Below are 18,696 nucleotides of genomic sequence, written 5' to 3'. Positions count from 1 at the left end.
TCTGCCTGGACTCCATGAGCTGCACAGAGAAGGCAGCAGGTGCTTAGGGCAGTGGTGCTCATGTGGGGTCTCCAACCGGCAGCCTCGGTATTGCCTGTGACTTGTTGGGCATCTAAATTCTCAGGCTCCACCTCAGAACTTCTGCTTCAGTCCATTGGTGCTGCTATCATGAAATGCCAGAGACTGGTGGTTTATAGATAATAGAAATATAGTTCTTCAGGCCAGGAGGGTTAATATGAAGACATCTCAGTTTCAGTGTCTAATGAGAGATTCCTTTCTGGCTCCTGCTTGCTATGTCCTCATCTGGTTGAAGAAGCCCTCATACTCCCTCTAGAAGGATATTAGTCCCATGCTTGTGGGCTTTATCCCCATAGCCTAATCACCTATCAGAGCCCCACATCCTAACATCATCACTGTGGGGGTTAGGAATCTAATCATGATTTAGTTGAGGGGAACCTAAGCAGTCCATAGTAACCACTGAGTATGAAGCTCTGAGATGCAGCCCAACCATCCGTGAGGCCACGATACCTCTAGTTAGTTCTCAGGGAACCATAATTTAGAGGGATTCCTGGTGATCTTAACTAGGATCTCTTCAAGAAGCTCTTGAGAGTAATTCAAAGAAGTGGTCAGGGTTTACCTATTCCTGGGTGGCAGAACATTTCCAGGGAACTACAAATGGACCTGTGCTTTTAGCAGTTCTCTGTGAGACAGGGAACTGGACCACTGCCTGCAGTCTGCTACCAGTGGGGGGAAACCTCTGCAGGTGCTCACGTCACAGCAATGGAGCCTATGGGGTGTTACAACATAGGCATCCTGATTTCCCCTACTCATTGCAGGTGGTCCATCTGGGACTGTCTTTGTCACATTCATATTCTTCAAGTCCTCCTCTGGCCAACAACAGGTGCAGTGCAAGAAGGACAGTAGCTCCAGCGAGGCACCAGGGTGGAGGGTGATGGTACAGTAAAGCTTTGGGTTTGAAAAGGTTGGAGCCCCCACCCCAAAAGCAGTAGGAATTCAAGTTGGAGGAGAGTCCCCAATAGCCCAAAAACAGAGGAGTGCAGATATAGGTGTTAAATGATGCCTAGGCCATGAGAAACTGAGGACAGCAAGGGCATCACCATTTGGGAAGAGTGTTAAGAATCCTGGCACTGCACACAAGAATTATCTGGGTGAAATGATCAGTGTTAAACATAGACTTTCTTCTATGTTTGGATTGATTGATTGATTGATTGATTGATTGACCGATGATGATCCTGGGGATTAAGCCTTCACCTTGTTTTACTTTTTATTTTGAGACAGGGTCATGCTAAGTTACTGTCTCTGGTAGGTGTCACCACACCTGGCTGTTTGATCTTGAAAGTCCCCCAAAGTTCATGTGTTAAAAGCTTGGTCCTAAGCCTCTCCGGCTATTGAAAGGTGGAGGAAGCTTTAAGAGGTGGCACCTACTGGGAGGTCTTGAGGTCCCTGGGGTGTGCCAGCAAAGGGGACAGTGGGATCTCAGTCTCTTTCTCTTGCTTCTTGGCCATGAGGTGAGCAGATTTGGCTCCGCCATGTGCTCTACCATGATGTGTTGCCTTGCTTCACGTCCAAAAGTAACAGTGCTAACTGACCATAGACTGGGGCTTCCAAAACCATGAGCCAAACTAAACCTTTTCTTTTATAGTTTGATTATTTCAGGTATTTTGTTATAGTCACAGGAAACTGACCGATGTACCTCCCATCTCTTACCAAATAAAAAGCTCTGGAGTTGGATGCCCAGAAGCCCATATTTCAAAAGCTCTACAGATGGCAGATCCAGAAGACATAGACCATTCTTTGGAAACTATCGCTGACTTCTAGAGTACTCTGAAAATGTACTCTACATAAAGGCCACACATGAGATGGATCACTGGGAATTTGTATGCATAATCATTATAGTCACAACCGAACTTTTTAATGAGTTACTGTACCAATCAAATTTTTTTATTACTGTGTGCTATGATTTCTGTCTAGATGTTTCCCCAAAGCCTCATGTGCTCATAGCTGGTACTTTTGGCAGGCGATTGGATCATGGGGATATGATTACTGTCAGCAGATTAGTCCACTGGTGTGTTAGAATCCTTCTCCCAAAATGCGGGTTTGGTAGACAAACCCTGGTTGGAGGATCTGAGTCACTGTGGGAAGGATTTCTCTCCCTTCCTCCTACCGTGATCTCTTTCTGTTTGCAGTGCTGTGCCATGAGCTTCTCCTCCTCGGCTGTGCCCCTCTGCCATGCTGCCCTCCCGTAGATCCTGCTGACTATGGACTGAAACCTCTACAAACTGTAAGCTAAATAAACTTCTTCCTCCTTTAACTTGTGGCTGTCAGATATTTTGTCCCAGCAATGAGAAAGTAACTAAGACCTTACAGTCACTATAACACTTGAGATGACCAGTTTATAATGAGAATGATTCATTTTTGAACACTGTTTTGAAAATTGCAGTTTATAGGTGGCAGCTTATAGGTGTTTTTGGGCCTCTGGCAAGGCAGAACGTCATAGCAGGAGCACCTGGTGGAGCAAAGCTGTGTTGGAGCAAAGGGCGGACCCTCGATTACCTAAAAACTCCCACTAAGCCCCACCTCTTAAGGGTTCTATCACTTTCCAATAGTGCAAAGTTGGAGACCAAACCTTTAATATATGGCCTTTGAGGAACATGCCAAATTCAAGCCAGAGCACTTTGCATATTGGTTTGGCTGTTTTAACAGAAATCAAAAGCAGAGATTAAGCCAGGTAGTACATTTATTTCTCCTTGTACATGAAAGTCTGAGGTGATGGGCATCCAGAGTGGTATCTTTACTCTGCTCTACGATGTTATCCCAGAGACCAGACTCCTGCCATCCTTTGGGATGCTGTCACTGTCCACATCATCAAACTGTCTCACTGCTGTGGGTCAGGCTTTCACCTCAGAAGAGGGCAGAGGAACCAAGGCAAGAAGCTTCCTTTGGATCAAATAGCCCAGAAGTTTCAGGGTCTCAAGAATCTCCTCAAATCCCCACACCTGTTGCCAGAGAGGTGGGAGAAAAAGAATTCTTTAGTTGAGTAGCCATTGCCTAGCTAGCTAAAATATTGGGAGTTTGCTGATTCAAGGGAAATACATATAGAGAGCCAATCGAGTGTCTTCCTAAGTGGCTTATAATCATAGTACCTCACTTCCTGAGCTAATGTGCTCTATCACTGTGCTCCATTCTTGTCTCTCCCTTGCATGCCACCTGTCTTTGTATGACTGTCATGGTGGAGGTCTGTCAGAGGCTGTGACTGGGTCTGAAGCTGACACACAGGATGCCATATTTTAGGTTGCTCAGGACTATGTTTTCTAGGGCAGGGAGGGAAAGGTGAAGGTGACAGTAAGGGATTAATGAGCTTCGATGAGTCCCCTAGTTCTGAACTTTATTTATTTATTTATTGTTTTTAAATTTTTTATTCATTTTAATGAGAAAAAAGATCAAATAGCAATGAAACAGTTTCAAAACAGGTTAGTAGGACAGTTATAATAATTAATACATTGCATATTGTTGTCACAGGACAACTGAACTGACCCAATATTTGTTCACACATCAGCTCAGAAGCTTCCTGGATTTTTTTTTTTTTTTTGATGTATTTTAGTGCAGGGTCTTACAGGGTCTCACCACACAGATCAGACTCATAATGATCCTCCTGTTTTCAGCCTCCCAAGTACTGGGATTACAGATGCGTACCACCATGCCCAGTCTCAGTAGATGTCTCTGTGTGCCCCGGGGGCAGGACTGCCACAGCACACCAGGGATTGAACCCTGGTCGCTGCGCTCTACCTAAGCAGGCACTTTAGTCTGCTGAGCTATCTTGTAGGCCCTTCCTTAGATACTTAAAAGCACCCTAGTTTTGTGTGCTCCTTCTTTTCTATTGGATCAGTGTACAGTCATCTACATTTCTTACAATATAAACATCTGTGTTAAGGACTAATAAAATCCAATATTTATCCTACAGCATCTTGTCCGTCACATATTCTTGTCCAATAAGAATTGTCAAGTTTAATAGCAGATCATTCAACAGAATTTTATGGATTGTGATCGAGAAGCCAAGCACTGTTTATGGTAGAATTTCTAGCATCTAACACACAATAACAAGTATTTATTGAATAAATGAACAATTAACTGTGGGAATTTGGAGAAGTAGCACTTGTTCTAAAAGAGTTTATCACTGAGGAAGGAAGATGAACATTCAAGCAAGACTTCATGCTAACTCTCTGGGATTTTGGGGTTCGTCCCCCTTCTCCTGTTCACATCCCATCATGCTACTCTGGCTTTCCAGAGTTGGAGGACGCATGGACCCACTACTAGATCAATCACACCCCCCTGTGCACGTGCTTTTGGATTAGCATAATCTAGGCTTCTCAACACCTTCATGATTGGCATCAAGAGATGGTAGGTGGATACCAGTGTCCCCGACTTCTCCTCTCTAGGTGCCAGTAGCACTCCTTCTCTGAGGATGACCACCAAGCATGTCTGCAGACATTGCAAATGTCCCCTGGGGGCTAATCACCTTCTACAGGGAAGCAATGTACTGCACCCATATAGACGTTTTGTCCTCTAGTGGTGCTGCACCTGCTGACCACGAACTTGCACAAGTGCTTGAGGATAGGCAGGCCTTTCTCTCAGGGATATCTCTCCCTTTCGTGTGTCCTAACTCATGAAGGGGGTGGACTTATCTTGGCAAAAATACACATTTTTCTTTTAAACTTTGATAGTGGAATGACAATTTTCCTTTTCTAGTTGTAAAGTAAATGGTTTTTACTCTAATTAGCAGCAACAGACCTTTGCATTATGTCAGTGGTTAGAACTCTTTTTTTCAAGAATTAATGGAAACCTGGAGTCTCCAGGGCCCACTAAATTTCTGATGCTTTAGGGGCAGGTTGATCAACATATCTACATTCTTGTGCACCCAGCTAGGCACAGACTCCACTGCACAACAGAAGCATTTGGGGAATTTGTTTAAATACATGTTTTGGCCCCATTTCCAGAGGTTCTGATTTGGTAGTTTGATAATAGGGCTCAGAAAGGTATATTTTCTGAAAAAATGCTTCCAAGTAATCCATGATTTGTATTTTGAGAAATGGAACTTATTTTTCTAGATAGTATTTTTGCATAAAATTAGATAACCACAAAGAAAAGCTCTCTTGAAATATGATAGCTAAGTGCTTAAAGTTTATCCTTTTCCAAAGTATTTTTTTTATTATCACAGATCCTTTTTATTTCCATTTTAGTCTACTTGCTAGCCAGGCATGGTGACACATGACTGAAATCCCTCCACTCTGGGAAGCTGAGGCAGGAGGACAGCAAGTCTGTGCCCAGCCTGGACAATTTAGCAACTTAGTGAGACCTTGTCTCAAAATTAAAATTAAAAGAGATCTGGAGATACAGCTCATTTTTTTAAAAAAATGTTTTTAGGACAGGGTCTCACTATGTAGATCAGACTCTTAGTGATTCACCTGTTTTCAGCCTCCCAAGTGCTGGGATTACAGGCCCGCGCCACCCCACCCAGTCTCAGTTGCTACTTTAGCACGCCCCGGGGGCGGGGCTGGCGCGGCAAGCAGGGGATCGAACCCAAACGCTGCATGCTGCTGAAGGAGGTGCTTTAGTCCGCTGAGCTATTTGGCTGGCCCCAGTAGGTACAGCTCATCGTGAAAGCCCTGGACTCAACTAACAACTTGCCAATTTTACCAAGATCTAGTCACTTTCTAATACATTAACTGATTTTTTAAAAAAAATTTTCTGGGCCAGCCAGATAGCTCAGCGGACTAAAACACCTGCGTAGGTAGAGCACAACGCTGGGGTTGGATCCCCGGTGTGCCGTGCAGGCGCCCTCCGCGCCCGGGCGCGCTGACACGGTGATTGAGACTGGGCATGGTGGCACGCGCCTGTAATCCCAGCATTCGGGAGACTGAAAAACAGGAGGATCATGATGAATCCGATCTACATAGTGAGAACCTGTAGACCCTGTACAAAAAAAAAAAAAAACAAACAACCTTTTATTACTATTTATTGATACAGGGTCTCCTTGTGCAGCTCCGACTCTTAGTGAGCCTCCTGTCTCAGCCTCCTCAGCACTGGGATTACAGGTGTGCACCATTGCGTCCAGTTTCAGGGCCCACATGGGGCACTTGGGGTTCCAGGGCTGGAACAGCATGCGGTACCAGGGATGAAACCCAGGTCCGTGCACTTGCCAGGCAGGCTCTTAGACCACTGAGCTATCTCCCCAGGCCCCATGAACAGATTTTAATACTCTCCAGAGACTTAATAAATTTCAATATTGCTTATTACTTATCTCCTCCCTTTAAAATACCAGTTTCACTAGGGCAGACTCTCTGTTGTTTCTTTTCTTCACTGAACGTCCAGCTCCTTGAATAATAATACAGAGCGCGCCTCTCTCAAGGGCCCACCTCTAGGTTCTTGAGTACATACTTCCTTATTGCACCTCCTCTGCCTCTGCCCATCGGTGACCATGCTGAAGTTCTGGTTCTGTGAGAGGTTGATGAACCTGTATACTGGAGGAGGAACAAGTGGAGGTCCCCACCTCCTCTTTGGGGGAGCTCCTTGGGCCTTGCCTAACTACCATGGAACCTCCATAAAAGCAGTAAATGATGGGCTTGTCCAGTCTGGGGGTCTGTGCACACATGGCAGTGCTAGCAGTGTGCCCCAGGTGCTCACGGGAGTGCCACTTTCCCCCACAGCATACCCTGTATATCTCTTCCATGTGGCTCTTCCTGAGTTGTATCCATGACAATAAACCAGGAAGCCTAAGTATGTATTTCCCTGGGCCTTGTGAGCTGCTCTGTTCTGTTATCTAATCAAAGAGGAAGGTAAGATCCACTTGATCGGTAGCCAGTCAGGCAGACTGGAAGGCCCAGACCAGACTAACAATTGGCATCTGCAGTGAGGGTGGCCTGGGGACCAAGCCCTTAGTCTGTGGGACCCTTGGCAACTCCGGAAAGTCAGTGTCAGAATGAGTTACACTGTATGACATCGGTCAAACTCATCAGGAATTGGAGAGTTGGATGGTGTGGGAGCCCTTCTTCCCACATGTACATGTGACATCAGAAGTGACTGCTGAGGGGAGAAGTAAGAGTTTCCTTTCTCCTGTGCCCTCAGATGCTCTTCTGTTTTCCCTTCTAACGCTAGTTTCTGTAGTCGCCCTCTATCTGTGTGATGTCCCCAAGGTTTTCATGCACTGTGCCTGACCCGTGAACTCAGAAGGCCAGGCACGGCAACCTAGGGCTCGGCTAAACTCCCATGGCACGTCTCTGCACAAAGCGAGAGCCACAGTGGGACTGGGGGATCTAGGAAGAGGCGAGCCCCCCTCTCCTTATGCTCTGCGTAGGCACAGCCTGCCTCCCATGGCCGCTATGCCAAGTGTTGTCTTGGTGGCCTTGACCTCCCATTATTTTAAGTAGCTGTAGCCCAACAAAAGACAAATGAAAACTTTCTCTGCTTGACATTGAAAAAATTACTGGCATGTCATATGGTAATTCATTAAAGAATTCTCATTCATCAAAACAATTCATTTTTGTTTGAAGAGGCTGAATAAGCAGTTTCTTGCTGATTTTACTGTCAGCCTCTCTAGCCACATGTGGCTCCAGTTCATTTGTGGTGATTTTATTCTTGAAGTTTTAGGAGCTTTGGGGGAATACATGGAATATTTTAAATCAAATTTGGGCTATTTTACTTAGGTACTTTCATGTAAGCTCATTTTCTCAGTTGCCTTCTTTTCTTCTCTCTCTCTCTCTCTCTCTTTTTAAGGTTGGATCTTTATTTTTTTAAATTTTTATTATTTTTTCATTTTTTATTTAATTTTATTGAGAAACAAATAGTAATGAGATAGTTTCAAAACTAATACCCAAGACTTACATTTAATCCAGTGATTTTTTAAGATAAGGAAATAAATGTCCTAAGTTGTATTTGTTTTTTATTTATTTATTTATTTTTTGTGGTACCAGGAATTGAACTCAGAACCTTGCACTTGTGAGGCAAGCACTTACTTTACTGAGCTATCTCTACTTATTCCACTTGAGCTATAGCTCAAGTTTTTACTTTTTGAGAAATGAAAACATACACAATTGATTTGACTCTGTGGCTGAACTGTGTCTAGGAAAGTGATCTCAAGCTAGTATACAAATGATCTATAAGAGGAAGAACTGCTGTTCCAGGGTTTCTTAGAACCCTGAGCCCCAGTGTAATTTTGTAGGTGTGTGACTTTCGAAAGCCTTTATTGTAAAGTATATTGATCTAGTTTATTCTCTGTCATAGTTATGTCTAAGCATCACAAAATACAATTTTAGATTTCTTCCAATTTTTTTTCTTGAAAATCTTTAGTCAAAATTATAACCCAGAATCTGGCTTGTATTATTCATGTGATCAACTTTATCTTTTTTTATATATTTGGTACAGGGTCTCACTATGCAGCTCAGACTCCTAGTCGATCCTCCTGTTTTCAGCCTCCCCAGCACTGGGGTTACAGATGCGTGCCACCACACCCATGACCTGTGGTGCCAGGGATTGAACTCCGGTCTTTGAACTTGCCTAAGCAGGCGTTCAGTCTGCTGAGTTCTCTTGCCAACCCTCAACTTTATCTTTTAAGAGACTCTATTCTTTCCCTTCACTAGCATTTCAGCTGATTCTCTAGTATGCCAGGTTTCCTTGGCCAACTGTCCTGGTACTTTTCTCTTACCTCTCATTATTGTTTTCTTTCCTCTCCACATAGGCCAGGGGTTGTAAGCTCAAATGCTAACTATATCGGGAAAGGTGTTTTCGTGGGTGAGCAGGTTGGGAGCAATAAGCGGGAGACAGAGGAAGGTATGGGGTCTTGGGGAAGCTGAGGCTCCCTTGGCCTAGGAGAAGGTTGCCTCTGCTCAGCACCAACTGAGAACCCAAGTAAGATTTCAGAACCAGAATTTCCAGATCATATGCTTCCAGGAGAAACCAGAAATGTAAATGTCAGTGTGAAATACTGCAATTTTAGAAATGGTCAGTTTTTAAAGAATTGTTTTAAGATCACTCCTCCCCAAAGCTGATAAATGTCCCCCAGCCACTAGAAATTCATTTATTTATGCCTTAACCAAGTTTACTTCCAGTAAAATCTGATGATACTGTATTGACTTTTATCCCTACCCCCACTTCCTTAGCACTCAGCCTGGGTCTGGATGGGTTCTAATGAGACCCGGGAATGGGACCCTGCTCCTCCCAGAATGTTCATTTAAGGCGTTGGCTCAGAGTGCTCCCTGGGAAAGAGAGAAATGGAGCAAATTTTACTTGGCTCTGAACTTGGCCACTGGCTTGCAGCTGGTGGTTCAGGAGACCATCAGAGATCAGAAGAGGTGGCTCTGCCTGCTGGTGCTGGGAGACAGCAGCTGAACTGCAGTCTCTACCTGCCCTTTTCCCCTTTGCCTCTGTCTGTCACTTTCCTCTCTGCCTCTGTTACTCCAATGCATTCACTGCTGCTTCCAATACATGGAGAGGCTAGATATAGACTCAGTGCCTTATTGTACACACATGCACACACCTACACAGACTCACACAGATAGACACACCCATCCACACCCACACATGCAGACAGAACACATCCACACACATACACAAAGGCTGCACAGCCCAGCCCCCCAAGCTCCTCACACCCGGCCTTTGTTCTGGAAACCCCAGGGAAGGATGGAGCTTGGCTCTTGACAGGAATGTAGCTCAAGCCTGCACTCCTGACCTCTCTGCCTACCTCCCTGCTGGGGGTACCTACTTCAGGATCCTGGGGGTACCTACTTCCTACTCTAATCCCTGTTCCTGTCCCATGCTGGCCCACCTCCCAAGAATCTGAGAAGAATCCACAAAGAGGGACATGGGACCAGGTACAGAAAACTTCTATAGCCCCATCAATGATCAGTGACTCAATGTGTGTAAAGTATTATTGCTGGTGTAAGGTGTTTCCTCCTACAGAGAAAGGGAGACAGACAGACAGACAGAGAGACAGACAGACAGAGACAGAGGATTTAGATTATCAGGAGTTAACTATTATAATATACTTGGATTCTCACCGTTCTTGTAAGCTTTATGGTGTACATGGCAATAATTCATTCAATAGAAATCTGTGCGCATACCTATTTTAAAGCACTTTTAGGGTTATCACCTCATTTTTAATTTTTAAATAAACCCCATGACTCCATTAATAAGATGTTGTTGTTCTCTTTTAGCAGATTCAAAAGCTCATGCAGGAAAAGCTCAGAGATTCACTCAATGATGCGGACAGACACAGGAAGGTCTTCAAAGACACCCCTGATGCTGAATATTAAAACATGACATTGGGGCTGGAGAGATAGCTCAGTAGAATGAGTTCAGTCCCTGATACTCTAATAAATAAAGAAATAAAATAAAAATATGATGTTGGCCGGCATGTATTTTCACTGAATTGCATGTATTCTTTTCTGTAAATTTATTCATTTTAATGCAAAAGTATTTAATTACTATGATAATCATACCTAGACATGTTACTGAAAATTTATAGTGTAATTGGCAATGGAATCACTGCATTTGTGATTTAGCTCAGTTAGCAAGAAACTAAATACTAGGATTCTTTTCCTGAATATAAAGTTCTTTTCGCTTTCTCTAAGTGGTACAGAAGGAAAGAAATGTGAAACATTCATATGCCTGCTGGTGTATCCTTTGTTAAAAGTTTTTAATACTAACATATTGGTAAATTATGATGTTTCAAAATCTTCTTTTGGGAAACTATCAATGAAGCTATTTGGAGCTACAAAGTAAACCTTTTTGTTTTACATCCTGATGCATCTCATATACATGTGACAATAACAGAAAGCTGACCAGCACAGTGCCCTTGCTATAATATAATACAATGAAAATGACCCTTTACCCTATGGGCCTTCTCCCTCCAATCCTATAGCACCTCAGGAGAAAAGCACCAGGCAAATCCCAGTAGAGAGCTGTCCTGCAAATCACTTTTCCAGTACTCTTTAAAAGACCGTTAAAAACAAGGTAAGTCTGAGAAACTGCCATAGCCCACAGGAATCAAGGGCGACATGGAGACTAAATATAATGTAATGTCTGTCCCAAATGGAATTCTGGAGCAGAAAAAGGATCTTAGGTGAAACTGAAGATATCCGAATAAACTATAGGCTCCAACTATGGGGTTAGAAAATATCTCAATATTGGCTGATTAGTTCTAAAAATATACCATACTGTCTTAGTTACTCTTCTCTCGTTGCTGGGACAAATACCCGACACTCAAAATGAAGGAAGGAAAGGTTTATTTTGCTCAGTTACTGGAGGTTTCAGTCCATACTCAGCTGGGTCCAACGCAGAGCAGCACAGAGCAGAAAGCAAACTTGCATGGCAGTGGCAAAGAGCAAGAGCGCAAGGGAGGGGTAGCAGCAGCTCAAGCAGCTAGCTTCTCGTCCCACCTTACATTGTAATGCAAATTACCTGCCCCAGGGTAGGGGAAGTACTCACACCTATGAGTACTTCCCAGTATTTACCCACCTCTGGGTAATCCCAGCAGTACTAAGACCCATAATCCCAGCCTTGAATCACACATAATCCCAGTGGATCATGAGTTGAGTTAACACAAACTCTAGAAGTCCTCACCCCATGACTGCATGAGGCTTTGGGGGAACAACTAGACACAAACCATAACACATACTAATGTAGGTTGTTAATAATAAGGGATGGAGCTGAGGAGATAGCTCAGTGGCATAAGTGTCTGCCTTGCAAGCATGAGGTCCCAAGTTCGATCCCTGGTACCAAAAAAAAAAAAAAAAGAAAAAGAATACTGGTTGAGGGATACATGAGAACTCTGTTTAGTATCTTCTTATTTGTTCTTTATAGTTGAAAACTATCTTTCAAATGAAAACATTTTTAAAAGGCATCATCTCCCCTAAATGAGAAGGCAGGCAGGACAGGATCTGAGTCAGCGCTTTAGCAGCTTAGCAGTCTTGGTGACACAGGCTCTCTCCACTCGCCTGCTCTACTTCCTTTCCATAGGCCAACCTCAACTTCTTGGTGTCATGGTTGTAACAGGGTAGTTTCAATGCCTGTGACATGGGCAAACATGACAGCATCCAATGAGAAGTTAGGGAAAGCCCCTGGGAGGTCTCCCCGCAAGACCATTGGCCCAGAGTGGAGGCATATCTACTCCCAAGTTTATCACTGACAAGATGATGAGGTGATCTCAAGGGTGCCCTGGAAGCAGCACTTCCTGAGTCTCAGGGGACTCAGAACCATTGGATGCTCCCATCACCTACTGAGGAGCTGAGCAGCTGGCCACACAGCCTTGCAAGAGGAAGCAAAGCTAGTGCCCTCCTTACTTGGGTCATGCTGTTGTCTACTTCTTCAACTTGAAAACACCTTCTGATGCCCCTTAATCCTGTAATCCATCCTCTTTGTATGTCCACCTTGGAGCTTGCATAAATCATCTTGATGGCCAGCCCTTAAGAATTCCATGTTAAGATGTGGGTATGTTATTTTTCTCTTTTCTTTTCAGTGGTTGCTTAATGGCTTCAGTGCTCACTATAACTGCTGCTTTCTTGGAAGGAAGAAGGAAAGATGCTTAGCTCAGTTTCTGCTTTGGGATCTTTTGGGTGCACTTACTCATGGTGCTTTCAGATTGGTACTCCATTGTTCACAGCTCTGATAAGGTGACACATTTCCCCCTGGATTTCATCAGGAAAGAGTAGATGGCATGTGCACATACAGACCCCCTCCAAAGTCTCTAACTGTCTTTCTAGTGCCTAAATCCTATTACACTACTATAGCCTGTCAATTTCATTTCTCCATTTGGTGGAAAATATTACTATGGGGCTAGATTTTCTGCTTCTTGTGATACAGGTTCTAGTAGCTAATAAAATAATTATTTGTAAATGATTACAATCAATAATTTGGGTCCCAGTGCCTTTTTTCATAAGGCAAGACTGAAGAAAATAATCAAAATTATCATAGATAAGCAATTTATGTATTCAAGTGGGAACAAGACAGAAATCACACTTGCTTTTTCTGGTTAAACCAAGAAAGAAGAACGAATAGGGTGAGAATGGGAATAAGTTGAAGACTTCGGTCCTACACAGGTTCTTGTTAAGAGTGGTGAGTGCCTTTGCTGTATCTGGAGTCCACGGGATCCTGAGGGCAAGTTACAGTCCTGGGAAAAGGGAATCCATCCTAGGGACAAAAACACCAAACAAATAGAGGATATTGAGAAGTGTAGGGGCTGGTGAGATGGCTCAGTGGTCTAAAGCACCTACTTAGAACAAACAAGCTTAGCAAAGCACAGGGACTGTGGTTCAATCCCCCAGCACCACATGCCAGCCAGCCCCGCCCCCTGGTGGGCTGAGCTGGCCACACACACACAAATAAATAAATAAAATTAAAAAAAAAAAAAAGAAGTGTATTACTTCCTGGCAAATGATGTAAACTGACTTTAGTAAAAGTGTATGAATTCAGAAGCCAGTGAGATAGCTCAGTGGACTAAATGTCTGCTCAAGCAAGCCCAGGGACCAGGGTTTGATTTCCTGGCACCACATGTTTTGCTGGCCCTGCTCCTGGGTGCACTGAGCTGGCCACTGAGACTGGGCGTGGTGGTGCACGCCTGTAATCCCAGAACTGGGGAGGCTGAAAACAGGAGGATCATTACAAGTCTGAGCTAAGTAGTGAGATCCTGTACCAAACATATTAAAATAAATAAATAAATAAATAAGCAAACAAACAAACAAATAAATAAATAATTTTTTAAAAATCTATATGAATTCAGGGAAAGGAGTGAAGTAAAATTACTGCTTTCTCCCTGCCCCCACCTCTCACTTGTCTTCTTTTCCAAAAAGATAGACAATAATCAAACAATAAAATAGGAAAATAAATACTTAAAGATCACTTCAGAGCCTTTGTACCTCTTTCTCTTGTCTAGATCCCTAAGAAGGCAACTACGTGGGAATGAGCTGTATAATAGCTGAAGGTACTAGCTCTTACAGAGAGGAGCTTGTACATGATGAGAAGCTACAGGACAACTACAGTTGAAAGGAGAATGTTTTGAGCCAAAGAGGCCTGATCTCTTTGAAGTATCTAGAAGCTACTTCTAAACCATGGGACTCTGGGTTATCTCTACAAATACAAGGATGCCAATTTAAAAAAGTGGGAAAATGCTGGAAATCAGCTGGTACTTGATTGCTAAGGCAAGATGAAATTAAGAGAATCCTCTGCGTCTCTCCCAGGTATGACTCTTGGAGCATTTCTTGATAAGCTTTTCTTGCATAAATGTGTCACAGAACTTATTACCTGTCCTGAGACAATAGGTGTAAAGGTGCAGGTATGAGTGTATCTACTCTGAGATGGACTTTGGGAAAGAGATAATTTGTATTTCTTGGTATAGTATCTTAAGAACTTGTTTAAACTACCATCGATGATAAATTGTGATGTGAAAATACTAATACTAATAAATTGGAGGTTTTAAGGTGTGAAGAGAGAGTAGTAATTAAAAGTGGAGTGACGTCTGATAGCTCTTGCTGAATGCCACCAATACATTGGAGGAAGACAATTAATGCCTTTGAATGGATAATCACATATTTAAAACCCCTTTGGAGTATATGAAGAACTCTCATGTCCTTCAGTAAGAGCCAAAAAAAAAAAAAAAAAAAAAAAAAAAAAAAAAAATCCAAAACAGAAGAGAAGTGTGAGAATCAGCCCTAGGACTTAATGAGAAGGTGAATAGAGTTCACAGAAGATGGAATTTTCAATCTCTACAAGCTTACTATTTCGAAGTCATGGCCTTAAACCCTAAGGGTCAGAATGGAATGGGGAAATCTATGTTGGTCACATAGGGCTTTTGAGAGCTAGGTTTTCCTAGAGGCCTACAGAGGTGGCCCATTCCTTTCTGGCCCAGGCATCCTCCCCAATGAGTGACCCAGAGGTCTCTGTCTTGCCAGGCAACACATGGTCCCTCCCCACCTCAGATTCTACCTCAGGTCCACCCTACCAGATTGATAAATAGCACATTATTTGGCTGAAGAAGTATAAGGCCTGTTAAGTGAGAAGCTGTGAAATTGCTGAACTCACACCACCAGAAGTTGGGAAAGTGTGTATGTGGCTGCATCCCGAGAGTGCTTTTCCAAGGACAATAGGATCCCCAAGTTGGATGAGGAAGAGGCTTCTTGATATGGATCTCCTGTCCTGCGAGACACAATTCTACACTTTGGCAAGTATTCTGGGTGATTACACCCTATGAATATACAGTCAGGTTGGTTCTCAGAGGCACAGGAACCATAGGGAGGTACACCATTTGAAACAGAACTCTGACTTTCTATGGAGAATGATAGAGGGAAAATCTCAGGTGACTGGATATGCTAGATTGGAAATATTGTGAAAACTTGGAAAACCTACAGGCTGGTTATGCTACTTGGGAGGCTTTGAAAGACACTCCAAAAGGTGAGAAACAAATCCCATGAAGATCTAGATTCACTGTGAATACATAAGGAGCCAGTGTTCTCAAGCCTATCTGGACATCCATCCAGAGCAACATGGGATATGCTGCTAAAGTAGGTTTCAGTGTTAGGGAGACACTCAGCTCGTCTGTCCTCTGCAGGCTGTGGTTGATGGCAGAACTATGCTCCCTGACAACATTGCGGAGGACAAGATCCCAAAATAATTGAAGCCAGATGATGGGTTTAGCATCAGAATGAAGGTAGTTAATAGTGCTTGACAATCCTACAAGCAGACTAGATGACAGCCGATAAGGGTATTGCTCAGTCTATGAACAGATTGAGGGCAGGCCTCCTGATAAAACATAATCCCTTATCCAGTTTCTATGTCTGGTCCAGTTTTCAGACTTGGAATTAACTTACTATAAAAAGACCTGAGGCCTTAGGAAGGAAGTCCTATATCACCCCAGAAACTCCATATGATTATGACACATCCAGTATTTTCCCAAAGGGATCCGGTACCCTCTACACAGATAATCCTATGGTGGAGTAGAGGGATACCGAGACATTTCCAGGATTCTTGGACATAGATTCTGAGTTCGCATGAATACTGGAGGATCTGAAGTATTGTCATGTTCTTTCTGTTCGAATAGGCATTTTGGGGACCATGTAAAAAGTGGTAATAAGATCAGGACTGACCCATTCTGAGTCCATGGGCCCATCAAATGATCACTCTCTTAGTCTTGAATGTATCATTGGAATGGAAGTACTTGGTCTGTGGCAAAAGCCCATGTTGATTCTTTGGTTTGTGAATTTATGAAATCATTGAATAGTAGACTTCAAAACTGCTCCCAAATCTGGCCAAAAGAATAAATGACAATGGAAATAATATTGCATCCTAAAGAAAATCATGGAGATTCATGCCTCCTATAAAGCCCGAGTGTGTCCTGGAGCAGGAGTGCTAATCACAGACCACACGTAATTCAACAGCTGTAGTCCTACAAAGACTGGAGAGATTCTGGAGGATATTAAGTACTGCAGACTCAAACTCATAGAAGTAACAGCCCCATATCTTGCGCTGTCACAGATATGGCTTGTTAAACATGTTTTCAGGTACAGGGTACATGGCTCTTTCCATTCCTGACAGAAGAGAGTAGCAGAAGAAGTTTACATGGATGTGGAGGGGACAATAATATACATTTACTTCTTGCTCCAGTCCCATGTTAATTCTCCTGTTGCCTGCAATAATCTAGCCAAAGGGATCTCAGACTGTCTAGACTTTTGAAGAAAATCAGATTGGTCCACTAATTTGATGATATCAAATTAATATGTTCACATGAAAATGATACGGCAAATTAGAGACTTTGCCAACACTTGTTCTTCAGAGGGTGAGAGATAAACTCTACAAGGATTCAAGAGTTCAGTGCATCCATGAATATTGAAGTAAAAGACAATCTTATTGGCTGGGGAGATAGCTCAGCAGTCTAAGAGGCTGCTGGGCAAGCTCAAGGACCCAAGTTCAATCCGCAGTACTGCATGCTGTGCCAGCCCAGAACCTCAGGCGCATAGTGCCAGCCTGGAGACCAGGTGTGGTGGCACATGCCTGTAATCCCACAGCTGGGGAGGCTGAACAGGAGTATCGTTGTAATGGTTTGTGTCTAATTGTCACCCCAAAGCCTCATGCAGGGCAGACTTCTAGACTTCTTGATTAATTCATGATCAAGTGCTGGGATTATGGGTATGAGTGCTACACCTGGGACAGATAGTCTGAATGCAACATAAGGGAGACAGACCTGTTTTCTGTGGCCATTATTGCTGATACTCCTCCTTTGCTCTTGCTGTATTCTTTCACCATGAACTGCTTCCCTCTGCCATGTGCCACTCTGCCTTGGAGCTGAATATGGACAGAAATGTCCACCAACTGCCAGCTAAATAAACCTTTCTTTCCTTAATCTTGGGTGTTAGGTATTTTGTCCCAGCAACAAGAGAATAGTAGTCAAGACAATCACTATGAGTCTGAACTGCATAGTGAGACCCTGTAACAAATAAATAGTAAGAAAAAAATGGTATTGCATTTATACCTCATTTCACCAAGAAGGAAGCCTGTCATTCAGCCTTTTAGGAATCAGGAGGCAGGATTTTCCCACCTGGAAGTATTATCCTGACTCATTTATCAAGTGAAATGGAAGTGGAAGGCTGTCAGTTCTGGGTGGGCCACAGAGCAGGAAAGGTTGCTCCACTAGGCCTATAGAGAGAGGGAAGCAGGGCCGCTGCTCAGGCCATATGAGTAGCAGGCTCTCTGTTATTAGAGGTATCTGTGGTGGAAAAAGATGCCATGTGGAGTTTATGGCAAGCCAATAGGAGACTCACAATGAGGACCCCTAGGGTTCTGGAGCACAGCCATGCCATCTGCAGCAGAGAATTACATATCATTTGAAAGACTAGCTCCTGGCATGCTAATGGCCTTGGGTGAGATGGAGTGTCTAACCGTGGCATGCGAAGTTACCATGTATCCAGAACTGCCCATGATAACCTGAGTTCTGTCCAACTCATCAAGTCATAAGGTCATGTGGGCCTAAGAGCGATCCATCATAAGACAGAAGTGATATATCTGGAATGAGACATAACCAAGGCAAATCAGCAAAGAAAGCTGCACAAGCAGGTGGCCCAGACCCTCACGTCATCAACGCTGTGATACCAGCTCATTTTCCCTATTTCATGTATATGACGATCACCTGTATGATCGTGAGAAACTGCATGATCTCTTACTGATTAGCTAGTAGAGGAATAAGGAAAAGGCCAACCTTGTTCTATGGAAGAATCAGGTGAGTTACTAAATACAGGTCAAACTGGGTAGTGATTGCATGATAGCTCTTCCTATGAGTGACTTTGAGGTATACATAAGGAAATCCTCTTTTCAGTAGGAGGAGCTTTGAACTATGCACTTGATTATCCACTTTTGAGAAAAAAGAAGTGGTTCATACAGAGGTTTGTGGGCAGTGGAAATGATAGCCCAGGTCTACCATCATCTTTTAATGTCCTACGTAATCTAGTAGAGTGTTCACTCCAGAAGAAGCACTAAAGAACCACACAAGGCCAGTCAAGTAGCTCAGCAGATTAAAGCACTTGCAAGCAGGCACAAAGGCCAGGGGTTCGATCCCAGGGCCTGCTGTGCCAGTGCCGCCCCAGGGCACGCTGAGACAGCATTTTAGACTGGGCGTGGTGGCACGCACTTGTAATCCCAGCT

Source organism: Octodon degus, unplaced genomic scaffold (assembly GCF_000260255.1).
Source record: "Octodon degus isolate 3935 unplaced genomic scaffold, OctDeg1.0 scaffold00017, whole genome shotgun sequence".
NCBI lineage: Eukaryota > Metazoa > Chordata > Mammalia > Rodentia > Octodontidae > Octodon > Octodon degus.
This window is presented reverse-complemented; position numbering follows the sequence as displayed.